Consider the following 11786-nt stretch of genomic DNA (forward strand, 5'->3'; position numbering starts at 1 on the left):
ACTCACTAATTCACCCACCCACTCAACCATCCACCCACTTACTTACTTATCCAGGCACTCACCTACTCACCCATTAAGCCACTCACCCACTCACCCACTCACCCACACAATCACCTAGTTACCCCCCCACTCAATCTCTAACCCACCAATTTACTCATCCACTCACCAACCCACCTCTCAGCCACTCCCTCACCCACTCACTCACTTCAAACTATTCACTCACCGACCCACCCACTAATTCACACAATCACCCACCACCCACTCAATCTCTAACACACTCATTCACCTACTCCCTCAACTACTGACCGACCCACTCACCCACCGACTCACCCATTGACTCACCCACCAACTAACTCACAGACCCACCCAGCTAATCACCCACTCTATGTGTAGTCCTCACCTCTTCCAGTATTGTGAGATATTCTTCCTCCCAGCGGTATCTTCACGACAACGCCCTGAAGGGTGGGCAAGCCTCTCAACGAGTCGGGCGAGCGGGGCATCAGCCTGGTCATGTTGGGTTCATAGCTCAGTGCGGCACATGCATACACACAAGCAGAACACACACATATGAACACAATAACAACAGTGGGAGCCACTCACGCGATAGGGATGGGCCTGCATGGTCCACTCCAGCTCGATGTACGGCTTGCCCGGATACAATGTTAACTACCTCGTCTGGTATACAGGAGGTTGTCGGTTAGATCCCAACCCTGACACCTGTATATTTGGAGTTTGCATGTTCTCTCCGTGGTCAAGTGGATTTTTATTCTGGTCCGCTGGATTTTCCCTACACATTAGAAACAGGCGTTTAGAGTAGTTGGCTGCTATAAATTTCCACATAAGGCACGTTGTTGACCTATCATTTGTGGCCAGGTCACTTCTAAAAAAAAGAGTTATGTTACTCAGTGAGATGGTTGAGACACAGGTGATGAGCCTGTGTGTAAGGGGTTGAGTGAGTGGTTGAATTAATGATTGAGAGACTGATTGGTTGAGTGAGTGGCTGAGTGAGTGAGTGACTGATTGGTTGAGTGAGTGGCTGAATGAGTGGTTGATGGAGCGATTGGTTAAGTGAGCGAGCGGGTGATTGAGTGAGCCAGTGAGTGGTTCAGTGAGTGAGTGGTTGAGTGAATTAGTAAGTGGTGGAATGAGTATTTGAATGAGTGAGTGTTTGAACCAATGAGTGAGTGTTTGAGCGCATGAGTGTGTGGTTGAGTGAGTGGTTGAGTTAATGACTGAGTGAGTGATTGATTGAGTGAGTGGTTGAGTGAGTGGTTGAGTGAGTGAATGGTTGAGTGAATAGTTGAGTGAGCGAGTGGTTGAGTGAGTGAGTAGTTGAGTGAGTGGTTAAAGTTAGTGGTTGAGTAAGTGAGTGGCTATATGAGTGGCTGAGTGGCTGAGTGAGTGAGTGAGTGGATGAGTGAGTGAGTGAGTGGCTGAGTGGCTGAGTGTATGAGCGAGTGGATGAGTGAGCAAGTGGCTGGCGCGCACCTTGGCTGCGTTGTCCAGAGTGTCCCGCTGGTGCCACCCCACTGTGTTGCTGCACTCCGCCAGGGTGAGAGCAGCGGTGCCGCGCCCGCAGCTGCTCCAGCGACTACGCCATCTTGCCCAGCCCCTCCTGGCGAGCACGCAGCATGCCCTGGAGCTCCCATCACATGGTGCTGGCAATCTGAGACACCCGCCTGTAGCACACACACAGAAGAAGAGATACGGGAATTGATTAGGGTGACCCGGGTGACGAGAAGTTCACTACTTCACCCGGTATACAGGAGGTTGTAGGTTTGATCCAAACCCTGATGCTTACATATTCAATTCTGCTCGTCCAGGCGGGGAGAATCCAATCACACTTATTCGATGTGATGTTTCTCATGGGATATAATAAGCGACAACATTTGGACCCCAAACCGAGAGGATTCTGGGATGTTTGTGGTTTTTTGGCAATAACTCTGGAAGGAAACGTCGCAGACCCATCAAGGTGGGACTCGTCCAGCGACATAATGGTTGAGTGAATTCGGGAATGGTTGAATGAGTGAGTGGTTGAGTGAGTGGTTCAGTCAGTTAGTGGTTTAGGGAGTGAGTGGCTAAGTGAGCGAGTGGTTGAGTGATTGAGTTAGAGTGACCGAGCGGCTGAGCGGTTAAGTTAGTGAGTCGTTGAGTGAGTGTGGCTGATTGAGTGAATGGTTGAGTGAGTGAAAGAGTGATGGTTGAGTGGTTGAGTAAGTGATTAAGTGAGTGAGTGGTTGAGTGAGTGGTTGAGTGAGTAAGTAGCTTCGTGAGTAAGTAGCTTCGTGAGTGTGCGGCTGAGTGTTGAGTGTGTGGCTGAGTGAGTGGCTAAATGAGTGAGTGGCTGAGTGAAAGGGTGAGTGGCTGAGTTAAGGAGTGAGTGGCTGAGTGAGTGAGAAAGTAATTGGTTGAGTGGTTGAGTAAGTCATTAAGTGAGTGAGTGGTTGAGCTAGTGAGTGGTTAAGTGAGTGGTTAAGTGAGTCCCCAAGCCGAGAGGATTCTGGTGAGTCGTTGAGTGAGTGGTTTGGTGAGGGGTTGAGTGAAAGGTTGAGTGACGGGTTGAGTGAGTGGTAAAGTTAGTCGTTGAGCGAGTGGTTGGGTGAGGGGTTGAGTGAAAGGTTGAGTGAAAGGTTGAGTGAGTGAGTGAGTGGTAGAGTTAGTCGTTGACCGAGTGGTTGGGTGAGGGGTTGAGTGAAAGGTTGAGTGAGTGATTACTTGAGTGAGTGCTTGAATGAGTGGTTAAATGAGTCTTTGAGTGGTTGAGTGAGTGGTTGAGTGAGCGAGTGCTTGAGTGAGCAAGTGAGTGGTTGAGTGAGCAAGCGAGTGGTTGAGTGAGTGAATGGTTGAGTGAGCGAGCGGTTGCATGAGCGAGTGGTTTAGTGAGCGAGTGGTTGAGTTATTGAGTGAGTGAGTGGCTGAGTGAGTGGCTGAGTGAGTGAATGGTTGAGTGAGTGAGAGGGTGATGGTTGAGTGATTGAGTGAGTGGGTGGTTGAATGATTGGTTGAGTGGTTGAGTTAATTATTGAGTGAGTGAGTGGTTGAGTGAGTGAATATCTGAGTGAGTGAGTGAGCGGCTGAGTAGTTGAGTGAGTCGTTGAGTGAGTGTGTGGCTGAGTGAGTTTGTGGCTGAGTGAGTGAATGGCTTAATGAATCACAGCTATGATAAAAATGGACATCAGCATATAAGTGGTCTTGTATTATCTCAGTAAATGAAGTTTAATATAAAATTGTACACTCACAGGATCGAGATAAAGATGACATTGCACATCGGGGTAAACCGAGTCGCGGCTATGATGACATTTTGCATTAGCATAACATTGATTTATTAGCATACAAAATTACTTTTTGCAGAGCGATTTAATACAAAAGTCTGATAGACTACATTCATTTTTTTTTATAAAAAGTACATACAAACCAGGCATCAATACCGTTGCTTTGTATGATCGGACATTTTGAGCTTGCTGCTGTATCGACTGAGTGGAATCAATACAATTAGTATCGATTCACAATCAACAAAGACCATATTTGAGAAAATCTCTGATCGGTGATTTTGATTGCATCGTATTGCAGCGCCCCTTTGATGATGTTATAAAGCACTTGCCCCAACAGTCTGTTAAAGGCTATATGGGGATCTTTGTGTGCGAGTAGCTCACAGATCCTTGAGAGATCTGAACACTGTCCGATCATCAGCGAGCTCCTCCGGCAGGCGAGGCTGCGTTGGCGGTTGTCTGTGCATTAAGAGGTGTTAACTATCCCACGCAGAGAAGTCTGCTTACAGAACATAAGAGGTTCTTCACGTACCGTGCCCCGTGTCACCTGAATGTTAAATGGGGCTCCGGTAATTCAGTGTCCAACGCCGAATCATCTTTCACCATCACCACGCGTCTATTAAGGCCAATGTGACGAGGCCATAGATAGACACCGCGTTATAACGGGGGGGGGGGGGAGCAAGAAAAACGTCGTACTACGTGACATCACAACACCCTGCACACAGCCATAGCGGCTGATTAGGGTGCGCATCATTTACGAATATGTGGTTTAAGTGGTTGAGAGTAGATTTTGGTGTAAATTGATCACGATGCTTTGCGTAGCCTGCATTTAAAATTTCATGCGTGGGTGCGTGAGCAGATATGAGTGGGTGAGTGCGTGAGTAAGTCGGTAAGTGAGTATGTGGGTAGATGGAGGGAGCTGGGCGGGCACGGCATGGGCTGGAGTGGAGGTGGACTGATGCGGTACGGGAGGATGTGGAGCTGAGTGGGCTTTGCCGACGACTGGTACCAGTGGTGTCGAGATCGGCCTCTGCGGGGAGGCTCGTGAAGGATGCTTCTACTTGGCAGTTGGCGACAATCGCCCTCCAACAACAACGGAGGAGTGACACTCACAACAACGATCGGAACACCGGATGATAAATATGCAGCAATTTGGCACAGTACGGGGTACAGGTGGTGCTGCCAGTCATCTCAGTCAGCCAACCCATGGCATCTGGGTCTGTTCCAGGACCTCCGGTCAGCGAGCCTTCGACACTTCACGTGGCTTCAAAGTGCACCTGGCCTGGCACAGGCGCTGTGGTGACGTCACTGTCACTTAGGGGAGAATGCTCCTCCCACTACTCCTGCTTGTTGTTGTGCTCAGGAAGGAGAGATAAAACTAGACTAAAATCTCAACGATTTTCATTTTACCAGGTAAGGTCCACTGAGATAAACATCTCTTTATCACGCGCTTTTATTAAACTCACTCTTAGGCCGCTGTACGTGAGCTGTATCGTTCAGTTTCGTTCCGACAAACGGGGCACTACTTTTTCTTTTGCTCAATATGTTCAACGTTAATAAAAGGTATCCAAGCAAAAAGTTCTCCACGCATTATCTTGCAGTTAATGAGAAAAGTGTAATTTATTGGCGCACTATATTGACTGCGTATTGAGACATATAAAACTGTTGAGCTAGATTTTCAACCAATCAGCATCGAAAATGTAAGTAGGTCAGAGCCAAAATCAAGCCAATATCACTACGCACATGTAAACATGGAGGACTTAAGCAGCGCAGCTTCATCTGATAGCGGCGATCAAACAAATCCTGCTATCGAGATTACACAAGATTTCTCAGCAAAACTGAAAAACATATAGGTAGGTAAAAAAAAATGTTTGTTCACAAATCTGTGGGGTCACTCCAATTACATTTACATATTGCGTATGAATGCAATGTAATTCCATAATCAAATTATTTCTCTATAGAAGGTAGGGCTTTAAATATACATGTCCTATCTAATGCTCTGACTGGAGCCTTCACTTAGCAACAGTGAGACGTATGCTGGCATGGTATTTTGCATATGACTGCCAAAATTATGCAAGGTACCTATCAGCATATTGGGTCGAGATGATCAATCTTCCAAAGACTCATCCACACTGCTATGAAGAAGTTACTGCAAAAGGAAACTGGACAGTATAGCGTAAGGATGCTAACAGGTTCTCATCCATAGCTTGTGACCAAGCAATAGAACAAACCTGCAACCGTGATTCAAAGACCAAAGGCGGCATAACTGGGATAACATTGAACAGAGGTGCCGTCCAGCGATGGATACTGTCTCATCCTGAACGTTCTGCAATCACAAGGCAGTGTGAAATGATGGCTGGAATGCAACATGAAGAGAGGGGTCATAAAGAGTTGGATGCAACAAGAATTGCAAAAGACAATGCTGCTGTTATATCTTTGGTTTCAGCGGTTGAGTCTATGATCAATCCCTTGCTGCCTCGTGAAGATCTTGTAGGTATTAGCTCTGGTGTTGTTGCTACAAAGACTGTCAGAGATGACATACAAAGTGCTTGTGATAAAGGTGAAACAGCTCTGAAAATTTTCATCCAAGATCGAGTCCAGTCATCAAAAACAGACTTCTTCTCTCCAATAAAGTCATTGAAGCTCACTGCGTTTGGGGATCAAATGAAGAAATCATCCAAGACAAAAGATGGAAATCAAGTCATTCTAAAAAATGACAGGAGACTCTTTGCACGACTGTTAGTGATAAGTCAATCCCTGTCTGTAAACTTGAAAGAGATTCTGACATATTCACTTGGCAATATCTCATCCCCGCTAGCAAGCACTGATGGTTCATTAGCCAAAACAAATAAGGCTGCTTTTCTAGCTTGTTTAGAATCAAAGAACAAGGACTGTCATGTGAACAAGACTGTTGGTGATAATGGTGCCCTACTGATAGATGGCATGGCATTGATCATGAGTCTCAAGAATATACCAGACACATTCGGTGAGCTTGCTGATGATCTTATTCAACTTATGATTAAGATGGGTAGAAAGTTGTCCAAGGGTCGATTTTGTCATTGATCGCTACCCGGCAGTGAGCATCAAAAATTCTGAACAATCAAGACGTGCTGTTGCGGGACAACAATTACTGCAAATATACAGCATCAAGCAGAAGACTCCAAGTCAGTGGACCAAGTTTCTAGCCAGTGGTGAAAATAAAAAAGCCTTGACAGACTTTCTCTTTGAGACATGGAGAACTGTGCCTTTACAAGCAGCTGGAAAAGACATAGCTATCTTTGTGGCACACAGAAATGTATGTCATCAACTCACTCTTAAAGATGGCATTATGTCTGTCAAAGAGGTAGAATCTTTGACTTGTGACCATGAAGAAGCGGACACGAGGCTCCTACTTCATGCAAACATGCCTGGAGTGAACTTTATAATAAGATAATCATCCAGAGTCCTGACACTGATGTTGCTATCATTTCACTTTCAATAATGGCTAAGCTTCCCTCAGCAAAGATGTACTTTCTGACAGGAACAAAAGACAGGCAAAGAATGTTAGATCTCCAGGCTATTGGTTCTGCTTTGGGTCCTTCACTAACAGAGGCACTGATAGGACTACAAATATTCACTGGCTGTGACTCAACTAGTTCCTTTTATGGGAAAGGAAAAGAGAAACCACTAAATATAGTGTCTGGAAATGCAGAGTACATCCGTGCATTTGTTGCTCTTGGGAGGCAATTTGAAATGGACAGCACCACATTTGTGACCATAGAACGTTTTGTGTGTGAGCTGTATGGAGAAAAGGTATCAGATGTTAATTTGGCCAGATACAATAGGTTCTGTGTCCAGGCCTCTTCCGAACAGGCATTACCTCCAACAAAAGATGCACTTACAGAGCACTTCAAGCGTGCTAACTACCTAGCTGCAATCCACAGGAGAGCATTGGATCCTTTTATAAATGCTCCCAGTCCAGACGGCTTTGGATGGATTGTCAAGGATGGTGATCTCATCATATCATGGATGACTAAAGATCCAGCTTCTCAACAGATTTTGGGGTCACTCCACTGTGGGTGTAAGTCTCGTACTTGTACAGGTGGAAGGTGCTCATGCCACAAGGCTGACCTGGCCTGCACTGACCTATGTAAATGTGTTCATTGTGACAATGTGAGATTAACTCAGGATATTGTTTCATGTGAATCTGATAGTGAGGACAGTGATCTTAATATTTAGTGATGTGTATATGATAATAAAATTAATATAGGACATATATATTTAATATAAATCAATCAAAATTCAATCTTGTTTACAATAATCATTGCTGTGAATATGTACATGTAGTGCAGTTGCTGCTCATGTATGCGAATTGACAATTCACCATTAAATGTGTTATTTTGAAAAGTGCTTTTTTATATATTATATTTTGGCTTAATTCTATTTGTTATTCAGATTTTACCTCAAATATTACCTTTCAATTGGAACAACATAATGAGAAGTAATTGGGATGTTAATGCTACAGCAGAAGTTTTCTTGATAATCTTATCATGTTTACTGTGCATAGATAACAACTTCAGGTATATCACACATTTCAAACTGGTTAATTTTGTACTTCAAGTGGTAATTCTGCATTTTTGGGTTTATATGATAACCAGGTTTAAAAGTGCAAAATTCCCTATGGTTTCCCTTTTTTCAAAATGGGCACCTTTAGCATCATTTTTCTCAAAAACTGCAAGGTTGTGTGCGGATAACTTTTTCCTAAGGAATCTCTATATATTTCTGATGTTAAATATTTAAAAAGTAGGTAGTGCCCCACTTGGTGGAACGAAACCCTATTTCTAGGCCTCTTTTAGGCTACCGACAGCGGCCTATCTGTCTGTTGTTGTCGTATCTTCAAATCTTGTAACTCAATTTTAACCCACTTCCCAATGTGGTATCGACTGCAAACTTGGTATACTTATGTCATACTGATGCCTAAACTACATTCTATAAAACAAAGTATTTTTAAACATTCATTTTATATGTTATGTTTCGGCTTGGGTCTAATTGTCCACGCTCAACTGACGTTGGCTGTAAATCACCATGGTCCCTTACGTTATGGCAAGCATCGGGGCCACTTCCTGGATTCGTGGTACATTTCATCTAATTAAAGCGTGTTTTTAAAAAAGTACTTTTAAATATTACTTATTCAGAAGCGACTTGGCACCAATAATAGCTCAACGAAGTGGCTCATCATCACGTGTAAATTATAGCAGCTAAATATTTTAAACGAATATTCATATTCTTGGTTCTTTCGGTAAAGTCACGTGAATAGAAAACCAAAAAATAAAAAAATGAGTAATGAAAATGAAATAAATATAATAAATTACCATTATTATTATCAATTTATCTTATTTTTTTATATAAAAAATAGATTTTTTGTTTTCTATTTAGTTATATTCATTCCTGCAGTCACGAAAGTTTTAAGTCAAAACTTTAAACGAATGTTTCTTAATGTGGAGAGAAAAAGCGGAGGACCCGGAGAAAAATCCACGCGACCACGGGGAGAGACAGAGACACGCAAACTCCAAATATACAGCAGGCATCAAGGTCGGGATCGAACCCAAACTCCTGTATACCAGGCGAGGTAGTTAGGGGGGAAAGCAGAGACAGCGAGAGGGAAGATAATTAGTCAAACTCACACTCGGTATTACTCACCAACCATGATACACTCACCATCACACTCACCATGATACTCACCATCATACTCACGCATTCACCATCATACTCACACACAATCCCACACACATCAACAGTCGCCATTCACCACTACGTGGCGGTGACGTCACCACAATAACCCAGGTGCCATGGATTGACGGCTGTGCCAGGCTAAGTGCAGGAGGAGGTCACGGGCCAGACTCAGGTGCCATGGGCCGACTGCTCTGCCTGGCTCGGTACAAGAGGAGGGCTAGACCCTGGTGCTATGGGTTAACTCGTGTGCCACCACCTGCACAGCAACCACAGTAACAACCACACAACTATAATCACAACAATAACCACGACCAACAACTGTAACCACAACTATAATGTAACCACAACTATAATTCCCACCAGCCACGCGGCCGTCTGGGAGTGCCTCTCAGCAGCAGCAGCAGGGCCGAGCTCTGCTTGAAGCTGCGCCGTGAACTCCGCAGAACGTGACGGCTGTGGGCCAGGCGCCTCCTCTGTCTCCTCCCACCGCCGCCGCCACTGCTGATGTGGACACACCGCGCGAGGTTCTCACCTTCAGGCTGAGTCGACGTAGAGGAGGCCCAGCGAGCCGCCGCTTCAGAAGCTTTCGCTCGCCACTGACGGTGGCCGTGAGCGGGAATCCAAACCAGCCGCTCGCCACCCACAATGCACTGCGCGCGCCGCCTCCACTCGACCCCAGCGGAAGTGGCAGCGGGGGGAGGGGGGAGGGGCATGGGGGTTGAGGGGGAGGGGCATGGGGGGGAGGGGGGTGGGGCATGGGGGGAGGGGGGTGGGGCATGGGGGTGAGGGGGAGGGGCACGGGGGGTTGAGGGGGAGGGGAATGGGGGGTGAGGGGGGTGGGGCATGGGGGGTGAGGGGGGTGGGGCATGGGGGGTGAGGGGGGTGGGGCATGGGGGGAGGGGGGTGGGGCATGGGGGGTGAGGGGGGGGGGCATGGGGGGTGAGGGGGGTGGGGCATGGGGGGTGAGGGGGGTGGGGCATGGGGGTGAGGGGGTGGGGCATGGGGGGTGAGGGGGGTGGGGCATGGGGGTGAGGGGGGTGGGGCATGGGGGGAGGGGGGTGGGACATGGGGGGTGAGGGGGTGGGGCATGGGGGGTGAGGGGCATGGGGGGTGAGGGGGGTGGGGCATGGGGGGTGAGGGGGTGGGGCATGGGGGGTGAGGGGGAGGGGCATGGAAGGTGAGGGGGGTGGGGCATGGGGGGTGAGGGGCATGGGGGGTGAGGGGGGTGGGGCATGGGGGGAGGGGGGTGGGGCATGGGGAGTGAGGGGTGGGGCATGGGGGGGGAGGGGGGTGGGGCATGGGGGGTGAGGGGGGTGGGGCATGGGGAGTGAGGGGTGGGGCATGGGGGGGGAGGGGGGTGGGGCATGGGGGGTGAGGGGGGTGGGGCATGAGGGTGAGGGGGTGGGGCATGGGGGGTGAGGGGGAGGGGCATGGGGGGAGGGGGGTGGGGCATGGGGGGTGAGGGGGGTGGGGCATGGGGGGAGGGGGGTGGGGCATGGGGGGAGGGGGGTGGGGCATGGGGGGTGAGGGGGAGGGGCATGGGGGGTTGAGGGGGAGGGGCATGGGGGGTGAGGGGGGTGGGGCATGGGGGGTGAGGGGGGTGGGGCATGGGGGGAGGGGGGTGGGGCATGGGGGGTGAGGGGGAGGGGCATGGGGGGTTGAGGGGGAGGGGCATGGGGGGTGAGGGGGGTGGGGCATGGGGGGTGAGGGGGGTGGGGCATGGGGGGAGGGGGGTGGGGCATGGGGGGTGAGGAAGAGGGGCATGGGGGGTTGAGGGGGAGGGGCATGGGGGGTGAGGGGGGTGGGGCATGGGGGGTGAGGGGGGTGGGGCATGGGGGTGAGGGGGTGGGGCATGGGGGGTGAGGGGGGTGGGGCATGGGGGTGAGGGGGGTGGGGCATGGGGGGTGAGGGGGTGGGGCATGGGGGGTGAGGGGGTGGGGCATGGGGGGTGAGGGGTGGGGCATGGGGGGTGAGGGGGGTGGGGCATGGGGGGAGGGGGGTGGGGCATGGGGAGTGAGGGGTGGGGCATGGGGGGTGAGGGGGGTGGGGCATGGGGGGTGGGGGGTGGGGCATGGGGAGTGAGGGGTGGGGCATGGGGGGGAGGGGGGTGGGGCATGGGGGGTGAGGGGGGTGGGGCATGGGGAGGTGGGGCATGGGGGGTGAGGGGGGTGGGGCATGAGGGTGAGGGGGTGGGGCATGGGGGGAGGGGGGTGGGGCATGGGGGGTGAGGGGGGTGGGGCATAGGGGGTGAGGGGGGTGGGGCATGGGGGGTGAGGGGGAGGGGCACGGGAAGTGAGGGGGGTGGGACATGGGGGGTGAGGGGCATGGGGGGTGAGGGGGTGGGGCATGGGGGGAGGGGGGTGGGGCATGGGGGGTGAGGGGGTGGGGCATAGGGGGTGAGGGGGGTGGGACATGGGGGGTGAGGGGGTGGGGCATGGGGGGTGAGGGGCATGGGGGGTGAGGGGGTGGGGCATGGGGGGTGAGGGGGTGGGGCATGGGGGTGAGGGGCATGGGGGGTGAGGGGGTGGGGTATGGGGGTGAGGGGGGAGGGGCATGGGGGGTTCGCGAGGGGGGGAGGGGACATTGAAGGTGGTCGCGAGGAGGGGCAGGGGGGAGCATGGGGGGTGAGGGGGAGGGGCATGAGGGGAGGAGCTAATGGCTGTGACATCACTGGGGGGCGTGGTTACCTTGTACCGCCCCCGCGTCTCGCGCCACTGGCAGTTTGGCCGTTAGAGATGTCTACGTAGTTTATACTTTAGTTGTTTACGTGGTGGTTTAGTTACTGCAGCTACATACTATTAACAT

The 11786-nt window shown here is 50.4% G+C and overlaps 1 long non-coding RNA gene across 1 annotated transcript; it reads right to left on the reverse strand.

Annotated features, from left to right (window-relative positions):
• Positions 1-467: 467 nt before the first annotated feature.
• LOC133339004 (uncharacterized) lies at positions 468-9632 on the reverse strand. Its single transcript, XR_009754660.1, has 3 exons — positions 9514-9632; positions 1489-1679; positions 468-504 (listed from the first exon to the last, which is right to left on the reverse strand). It is a non-coding gene; the product is annotated as an uncharacterized LOC133339004 (long non-coding RNA).
• Positions 9633-11786: the final 2154 nt, after the last annotated feature.

This window comes from Lethenteron reissneri, unplaced genomic scaffold (genome assembly GCF_015708825.2).
Source record: "Lethenteron reissneri isolate LAM-NWPU_2019-01 unplaced genomic scaffold, ASM1570882v1 scaffold_1639, whole genome shotgun sequence".
Classification (NCBI taxonomy): domain Eukaryota; kingdom Metazoa; phylum Chordata; class Hyperoartia; order Petromyzontiformes; family Petromyzontidae; genus Lethenteron; species Lethenteron reissneri.